The sequence below is a fragment of the Gorilla gorilla genome, chromosome 6 (genome assembly GCF_029281585.2).
Source record: "Gorilla gorilla gorilla isolate KB3781 chromosome 6, NHGRI_mGorGor1-v2.1_pri, whole genome shotgun sequence".
NCBI classification, from domain to species: Eukaryota; Metazoa; Chordata; class Mammalia; order Primates; family Hominidae; genus Gorilla; species Gorilla gorilla.
This window is the reverse complement of record NC_073230.2, coordinates 32,507,326-32,517,215: the sequence shown is the minus strand read 5'-3', so window position 1 is coordinate 32,517,215 and position 9,890 is coordinate 32,507,326.

The following is a 9,890-nucleotide window of genomic DNA, read 5'->3' as shown; positions in this document are numbered from 1 at the left end:
AGCTCACTGCAGCCTAGAGTTGGGCTCGTATGTTTCTCCCACCTCAGCCTCCCAAAGTGTTGGGAATATAGGCATGAGCCACTGTGCCCAGTTTATAATTGGGTCTTGTTTTTCATGCAGTATGACAATATCTTTTAATTGGTATATTCAGATCATTTATATTTAATGTAATTATTGATGTGGTAGGATTTTTGTCCACAATTATTATTTTGTTATTTGTTTGTTGTCTCTGTTTTTTGTTTCTCTGTTCTCCCTGTGCTGCCTTCTTCTGCATTCTTGGAATAATTTTTGGTATTTCATTTTAATGTATCTTTTGAATTTTTGTCTATATCTCTTTGCATTTTTTTCTTTTAGTGATTACTCTAGGGATTATAATTACATTTCTAAGCTTTCATAGTTTATTTAGCATAATATTTTTTTTTTTTTGAGACAGAGTCTTGCTCTGTTGCCCAGGCTGGAGTGCAGTGGCACGATCTTGGCTCACTGCAAGCTCCGCCTCCCAGGTTCACGCCATTCTCCTGTCTCAGCCTCCTGAGTAGCTGGGACTACAAGCACCTGCCACCACGCCCGGCTAATTTTTGTATTTTTAGTAGAGACGGGGTTTCACCATGTTAGCCAGGATGGTCTCGATCTCCTGACCTTGTGATCCACCCGCCTCAGCCTCCCAAAGTGCTGGAATTACAGGCATGTGCCACCGCGCCCGGCCAGCGTTAATATTTACAAGGCCAAGTAAAATGCAGAAGGCTTGCAATTGTATATAGACTTCTTTGAACCACCTCCCCCTAGGACTTTGTGTTATAATTGTCACATATATTACACACATTACATTGAAAATCCCACCACATAATTTTATAATTTTTTGTTTTCAGTAGTCATAAATATTTTAAAAGGCTTAAGAGGAAAAAATAATTATATATATACACACACATATATACATACATATACATATGTGCATATACAGATTCATACATATATATATCATATATATATCATATATGTATATCATATATGTATATGATATATATGATATATATGATATATATGATATATCTCATATATGTCTCATATATATCATATATGATATATATATGATATATATATATGATAAAACAGACAGCTCTCATTCCTGCTACTTTGTCTTCACTCTTGAAGATACAGATTTCTCTCTGGTATTATTTCCCTTTCCCCTGAAGGACTTGCTTTAGCATTTCTTTTAGAGGAGGTCTGCTGGAGACACATTTCTTTAGTTTTCCTCCTCTCAGAATGTCTTTATTTCACCTTCGTTCTGAAAAGCTATTTTTTCAGGATATAAAATCCTAAGTTGACAATTCTTTTCCCTCATCACTTAAAAAATATGTTGTGGTTCCATAGTTTCTGATGAGAATTCATGATGATTCCCCTGTGTGTAACATGTCATTTTTCTATAGCTGCTTTTCGATTTTTTTTTTTTTTTTTTTTTTGAGACAGAGTTTCACTCTTGTTGTCCAGGCTGGAGTGCACCATCTCAGCTCACTGCAACCTCCACCTCCTGGGTTCAAGCGATTCTCCTGCCCTCAGCCTCCCGAGTAGCTGGGACTATTGGGGTGCACCACTACCCCTGGCTGATTTTCTTTTTTCTTTCTTTTTTTTTTTTTTATTTTGAGACGGAGTCTTGCTCTGTCACCAAGCTGGAGTGCAGTGGCATGATCTCAGCTCACTGCAACCTCCACCTCCCAGGTTCAAGTGATCCTCCTGCCTCAGCCTCCCGAGTAGCTGGGACTACAGGCATGTGCCACTATGCCCAGCTAATTTTTGTATTTTTAGTACAGACAGGGTTTCACCATGTTGGCCAGGATGGCCTCAATCTCTTGACCTTGTGATCCACCCACCTTGGCCTCCCAAAGTGCTGGGATTACAGGTGTGAGCCACTGCGCCCAGCCCAGATTTTTTTTTTTTTTTTCAGAAATTTCATTATGGTGTGTTTAGACATGGTTTCCTTTCCATTTATTCTGTTTGGGGATGACCAAGATATTTGAATCTGTATGTTTTTCATCAGATTTGAGAAGTTTTCAGCCATTTTCTTTTTAATATTTTTTCTTACCCCAGTTTTTTAACTTCTTCTGGGATCCTAATGATAAGTATTTGACCTTTCAATAGTGCCTGTATTAGTCAGTGTTCTCCAAAGAAACAGAATCAATAGAATCTATCTATCTATCTATCTATCTATCTAGTCAGTGATTTAGTACAAGAATTGGCTTACATGGTTATGAAGGCTGAGAAGTTTCATGATCTGTTGTCTGCAAGCTGCAGAAGCAGGAAAGCTGGTGATGTAATTCATCTGAGTACAAAGGCCTGAGAACCAAGGGAGCCAATGGGATAAGCTCAGTTCAAGTCCAAAGGCCCAAGAATCAGCAGCAATATCTGAGGGCCAGAGAAGATGGATATCCTAGTTCTAACAGGAGCGAATTAGCCTTTCCTCAGCATTTTTGTTCTATTCATGCCCTTACTGGATTGGATGACGTTCACCCACATCGGTGAGGGTAATCTTCTTTACTCAGTCTACTGATTCAAATGTTAATCTCTTCCAGAATCACACCTTCACAAACACACCCAGAAATAATGTTTTAGTAACTATCTGGGCATCCATTAACTCAGTCAAGTTGACATATTGAAATTAATCATCACCGTGCGTACATATCCCAGAGTCTCTGTTTATTTTTTTCAGTCTTTTTACTATCTGCTCTTTATATTAGAAAATTTCCATTGATCTATCTTTAAGTTCACTGATTCTTTTCTCCATCCTGTTATTGAGCATATTCAGTGCACTTTTTATTCCATAGATTGTAGTTTTCAGTTCTAAAATAATTGGCTCTTTTCTACAGCTTCTGCATCTCCCCTGAAGAGTTCTATCTCTCGAGATAGAACTGTTTCAGGTGTGTTTACTTTTACTTCAGATGCATGCTCGTGTAGCAGTCACATGGCTGCTTTAAAGTCGTCTTTGGGCCGGGCGCGGTGGCCTGTAATCCCAGCACTTTGGGAGGCCGAGGCGGGAGGATCACGAGGTCAGGAGATCGAGACCATCCTGGCTAACATGGTGAAACCCTGTCTCTACTGAAAATACAAAAATTTAGCCGGGTGTGGTGGCAGGCGCCTGTAGTCCCAGCTACTCCGGAGGCTGAGGCAGGAGAACGGCTGCCTGAACCCAGGACGCGGAGCTTGCAGTGAGATGGCTCTACTGAGCTCCAGCCTGGGCAACAGAGCAAGACTCCGTCTCAAAAATAAAATAAAATAAAATAAAAGTCGTCTTTGGGCCAGGTACAGTGGCTCACGCCTGTAATCCCAGCACTTTAGGAGGCCAAGGCGGGTGGATCACCTGAGGTCAGGAGTTTGAGACCAGCCTGGCCAACATGACGAAACCCCATCTCTACTAAAAATACAAAAATTAGCTGGGCATGATGGCGGGCGCCTGTAATCCCAGCTACTTGAGAGGCTGAGGCAGGGAGAATCGCTTGAACCCAGGAGGCAGAGGTTGCAGTGAGCTGAGATCATGCCACTGCACTCCAGCGTGGGCAACAGAGCAAGACTCTGTGTCAAAAAAATAAATAAATAAAAATAAAAAAATTAAGTCGTCTTTGGCAATCTTGGTGTTGGCATCTATTGTCTTTTGAGAATTGGTCACATTTACCTGGTTCTGTGTCTGTCAAGTAATTTTGCTGCTAGATATTGTTAATGTTGTATTGGGTAGACTCTGAGTCCTGTTATAATCCTCTGGAATCCCGGGCAGAAATAAAAAAAAAATAGAAAAAAATCATTTGGAAATTACTTTTTTTCCTGTTCGTTTTAGCAGACAACCTAACTGGTTACTTTCAGACTTTAAGTTCTGTAGACAATGGCTTCAATGTCAGTTCAGTTTTCTAAACCTTTGTTGTACTTCTATGGGTATGTCTGATTCATCTACAACTCAGGGAGAGCCTGAGGTTTGTGCAGGTTGATGCACAGATTTGGAGAATCCGTATCTCCAATTCTCTTCTCTCTTGTTCCCTCCCACTCTCTCCACAGCCCACAGAGACCCCTCCCGCTCCTTTGGACAGAAAGATGAGTTTCCTGTGGGAATTTTAACCATCCACGCTGCTGCTCTACCATGCAGCTTTATGACTGGAATCTCCTCTCTGGGCAAAGCTATGAAAGAAAAGAGAAAAAAATGGGAAACTCATTCCCTTACAGGTTGCTTCTTCAAGTTTTGACTCCTTTTCATAATCTGCTGCTGTTGTTTACTTTTCAGAACTTTTGGGTAGTTGCTTTTTATGTTTTGGACAGTGTCTTGTAATCAGCAGAAGAAAGAGACTGTACAGGGCTTATGGGGTGGACCAAGCCAGGATCAGAACACTCTATAAAATCTTAAAATACATTTATACTTTGACCCACTGATCCCATTTCAGGAACTGTCACTAAGAGAAAATCACCTGTACATAAGGATATATATATATATATAAATGGTTACTGCAGTATTTTTTGCAATGGCAAAATTAAATTAGAAGCAAACTGAATGATTATTAACAGGAATGGTTGAATATTCCTGCACTATGGAATATTTTGTAGCCATTGAAATGAATGAGTTGAATCTATATCCACATGACAGATGATTGCTAGTTGTCCCTCAATATCAATTCCCCTCTTCTTACATAATATTAGATTTTTTCCCCCAGTGAAAGATTACATTTCTTAGCCTTCCAGATATGGTTTGGATTTGCGTCCCTGCCCAAATCTCATGTCAAATTGTAATCCCCAGTGTTGGAGGAGGGGCCTGATGGGAGGTGATTGAATCATGGGGCTGACTTCCCCCTTGCTGTTCTCATGTTAGAGTTCTCCTGAGATCTGCTTGTTTAAAAGTGTGTAGCACCTCCCCCATCTCTCTTCCTCCTGCCTCCTCCCTCTTCACCTTCTGCCATGATTGTAAGTTTCCTGAGGCCTTCTCAGCCATGCTGTACAGCCTGTGGAACGTATGCCAATTAAACCTCTATTCTTTGTAAATTACCCAGTCTCAGGTAATTCTTTTTAACAATGTGAGAACGGACTAATACACTTCCTTGGCTAGGCGGTGTTATGTGACTAAGTTCCAGCCAATAGGATGTGAGTGGAAGGAACACACGCAAAGTTTTGTCTTGCTCTTTTTTTTGTTGTTGCTAAGACAGATGGTCTGGCTCTGTCTCCCAGGCTGGAGTGCAGTGGCGTAATCATGGCTCACTGCAGCCTCAAACTCCTGGGCTCAAGTGATCCTCCTGCCTTGGCCTCCCAAAGTTCTGGGATTACAGGCATGAGCCAAAGTGCCCAGGCTGCCTTGCTCTTAAAGGGAAGGAGCTTGTCCTCCTTTCCATCTTTCTTCCAACTGACTGAAATGGGACATGATAGAAGGAGTTGGAGTAACTGTCTTGAATAATGAGATGGAAGGTTTTTGTTGAGCCACAATATGAAAGGACATAGGTCTCCAGCATAGTCAAACTACTATACCAGTCCTGAATCACTGATCCATATTTTCAACTGGGAGATATATAAACTTATATCTCATATAAGTTTCTGTATTTTGTTATCTCTTTAATGTAGCAACCAAATTTATATCCTAAAAAATTTATCTATTGGCCTGAAAAGACATACATGAAATATTGAGAAAAGCAAATTGCAAGTAATGTGTACATTATGATTCTATATTTGTAAATATCAAATGTAACCCATAAATATTTGTGTGTGTGTGTATATATATATGTATATATGTATATATACACACACACAAATATATATACATATGTATATATGTATGTGTGTATGTATATGTATATATATACACATGAGGTTATACATCAACTATTAGCTTTGGTTACCTCAAGTGTGAAGAATGGAGAGATGTTGGAGAATATTTAATATTTACAATTAATATATGTATTTGGATTATATCATTTATGAGCAAATATTACTTTTTTCACAGCAATCACAGTCTTTTATTGTTTTTTAAATTAACTAATTATTTTACAAAAACTATAGAATAAACAAATGAAGTAAGATTTATTTAGGATTCCCCTGGTGCCATCTCTCCGCACTTATAAGAGTTGTGTCCAGTTAAGAAAATTTATATCCTGGCCAGGCACAGTGGCTGATGCCTGTAATCTCAGCACTTTGGGAGGCTGAGGTGGGTGGATCACCAGAGGTTAGGAATTCAAGACCAGCCTGGGCAACATGGTGAAACCCCGTCTCTACTAAAAATACAAAAATTGACTGGGAGCTGTGGTATGCACTTGTAATCCCAGCTACTTGGGAGGCTGAGGCAGGAGAATCACTTGACCCCAGGAGGCAGAGGTTGTAGTGAGCTGAGATCGAGCCACTGCACTCCAGCCTGGGTGACAGCGTGAGACTCTGTCTCAAAAAAAAAAAAAAAGAAAAAAGAAAGAAAAGAAAATTTATATCCCTTCTTTAGATGAAACGGGGGGAAGAAAAAGAGCCATTCCTCTGCTTGCTACTTCTTCATTGCTTTTAGCTGAAAATATTTGTGTCAAAGAGGCATAATCTGGAATGTCCCTTCCTGACTCCTTTCATGGCTAGTTTTGTTTAAGAAGCCATTCAAGCATAATTGCTAAAAACAAGTAAACTAGGTGAATGTAAATGGCTTCCAAGTTTATAAATCAAGTTTTCAATGACAATTGTTTTATAAACTATGTCTACTTAAAATTACGCCCAAAAAATTTGGGGGGAAACTTGAAGTCTTAAAATGAAATTAAATAATAGATATTCATAAAACAATTATTTTAGTTGACAAAAATTATATATACTTATTGTATACAACATGATGTCTTAAAATATGTATACATTGTGGAATGGCTACATCAAGTTAATTAACATATGTATTATCTCACTTTTTTTTGTGATGAGAACACTTAAAATCTTCTCTCAGCAATTTTTAAGAATACAATATAGTATTATTAACTATAGTAAATATGTTGTAGAATAGAGTTCTTGAGCTTATTTCTCCTATCCAACTATAATTTTTTATACTACTCGGGAGGCTGAGGCAGGAGAATCACTTGAACCTGCAAGGCAGAGGTTGTAGTGAGCCGAGATCATGCCACTGCACTCCAGCCTGGACGACGGAGTGAGACTCCTTCTCAAAAAAAAAAGAAAGAAAGAAAGAAAGTGATTTATGCAAGAAAGATGGCAGTACACGAGTCAACAGATGACAGTGAAGATGAAACTTTGTTTGGCTCTGCCTCAGATGACTGGCAAAATAAATGTGCATTTATATGTTACATGATAAGATATTGAAGATATGTACATACCTATTTTAATGATCCTCCTCTTTAACTGAAATTTTTGATCAGCTGATCAACTGTAGATCTTGATATGTTAATAGAATATTAGTTATATTACTATAACTTAAATAGAAAATATGTTGGATATCAATCATGTATAAATATAATAAATATAAAATAATTAAATACATTAATATGAAATATTATGTTATTTATATTTATATATTATATTTATATAATATAATATATTTATATTTATATATTTATAATATATATTTATAGCCAGGATGGTCTCGATCTCCTGACCTCGTGATCCTCCTGCTTCGGCCTCCCAAAGTGCTGGGATTACAGGCCACCGCGCCCGGCCCAAAGACGACTTTAAAGCAGCCATGTGACTGCTACACGAGCATGCATCTGAAGTAAAAGTAAACACACCTGAAACAGTTCTATCTCGAGAGATAGAACTCTTCAGGGGAGATGCAGAAGCTATAGAAAAGAGCCAATTATTTTAGAACTGAAAACTACAATTTATGGAATAAAAAGTGCACTGAATATGCTCAATAACAGGATGGAGAAAAGAATCAGTGAACTTAAAGATAGATCAATGGAAATATAAATATATTTATATTTATATTTATATATATATTTATATAATATATATATGTAATATATATTATAGGTCAGACAAGAAGTTTCTTCAGTATGATGTCATTTTCTCAAGGGAAGCATTGCCAATGTCTGTGTGTACCTTCCCAGAACACAGATTACAAGATTGTTGTTACACAGAAGAGTGCTTGTGATATTTGCAATTTTCCTGTGAAAAATTTCTCTACAAATATTGTGATGCTCATTTTAAAAATACTTCTATTAGGCCAGGTGCGGAGGCTCACGTCTGTGATCCCAGCACTCTGGGAGCCCAAGGTGGGCGGATCACGAGGTCAGGAGATTGAGACCATCCTGGCCAACATGCTGAAACCCCGACTCTACTAAAAATACAAAAATTAGCTGGGCACGGTGGCACGAGCCTGTAATCCCAGCTACTCGGGAGGCTGAGGCAGGAGAATCACTTGAACCCAGGAGGCAGAGGTTGCAGTGAGCCGAGATCATGCTATTGCACTCCAGCCAGGATGACAGTACAAGCCTCCGATTCAAAAAACAAACAAACACTTCTACTAAAGAAAATAATCAGGCCCATCATTGTCTGCAAGAGAAATGACTGGATATCTCATTTAGCTCACATTTTCTGCCTTGAAGAAGCAATAAAAAGGAATCGAAATACTCTTTCTTTTTTGGAATAGTCACCTGCTCACACTGGCAGAGTCTCAGTAGCCTAGAGTGGGGACAGACCTCACTACCATCCTATGTGCCCAGGTTCTGGTGCTTTGGGCTATTTGGGAAATGAAGACTCGCTCCTTCAGGCAGAGGGCAGGAGCAGGGCCTGGAACATCCAGTTAATACTTGACTCTGCATTTGGTTGGAAAGAAAGGGATTGGAGCCTCCTTTCAGCCAGTCTCTGTCTCAGTCCCATTTCAACAACAATGATAACAATGATGACAATAATGACAAGAGGTTTGACCTGGAGAGAGAAAGCTTCTCCCAATTTTCACAGATCATAAAATAGAGCCTTGGGGTCAGATGGCAGTTTCAGTTTTCCACTTAGTTAATTTTATTTGTTACAGCTGTGCTTGCCTCTAAGGCAAGATTATGATTTGGAAAAAAAAATTATAACAGCAACAAAAATGTTATTATGGCTGGCTCTTGACAAGTAAGATTTTATTTTATTAGTAATTTTTGCACTGAGAGAAACTTTGGTTGACAGTTTCATTTTGTAAGATCTCCCTCTCTTAGATAACCGTAGATTTCTTCTCCTTGATCGGAAAATCTTTAATCCAATAAACATAAAAGACACTCTGCATTATAGTCATCCCTTGCAAAATGTTTTGTTTTCACAAACATAATATTTCACATAAAATATTGTGAAAGATTTAGCAGAGGGAGTTCAAGGTTGCCTTAGAAAATGGCACTTCCTAAAACTGCTCCCACAAATCAGATTTTTCTTCCCCTGTTGAAATCTCTGTGGTCTTGGCATTGTGAACATCCTTCTGTAAACATCTTCCCTTGCTTCTTTTTTTTCCGTGCCTGCTTCTCTAATCACTCCAAGGTTTTTTTTCACTGCCCTGTTTCTCATTCCAATCCTTAGCCGTGGAAAATCCCTAAAATTCCTTTTCTTGCCTCTTAGTAATCCCCAAACCCTTCCCATCTGTCCACTCAACTCTCCTATCTAACTGATGCTTCACACATAGTAAATGCTCATCAAGTTTTGAATGAATGAATGACTTCTAAATCTCACTCAATCCCAAGCTCCAGTCCCTCTGCTGCTTCACACTCAGCACATCTGACCTGCACAGTAGGTCCTGCTCCTCCCTACCTAGCCAGTTGGTTTTTTATCTCCCAGTTCCTGTGAAAGACAGAAATGTTCTTTGTTTTTCCTTTGTTTCGGCTTGCCCAAAGCCACGGAACTCATTAGTACCTGGCCCGGGATCTTCTGACTCCAGGTCTGGTGGGGCTCTTGGCTTCTACTTTCAATCATCCAAACTCGGAACTTTAAAGCCAGTG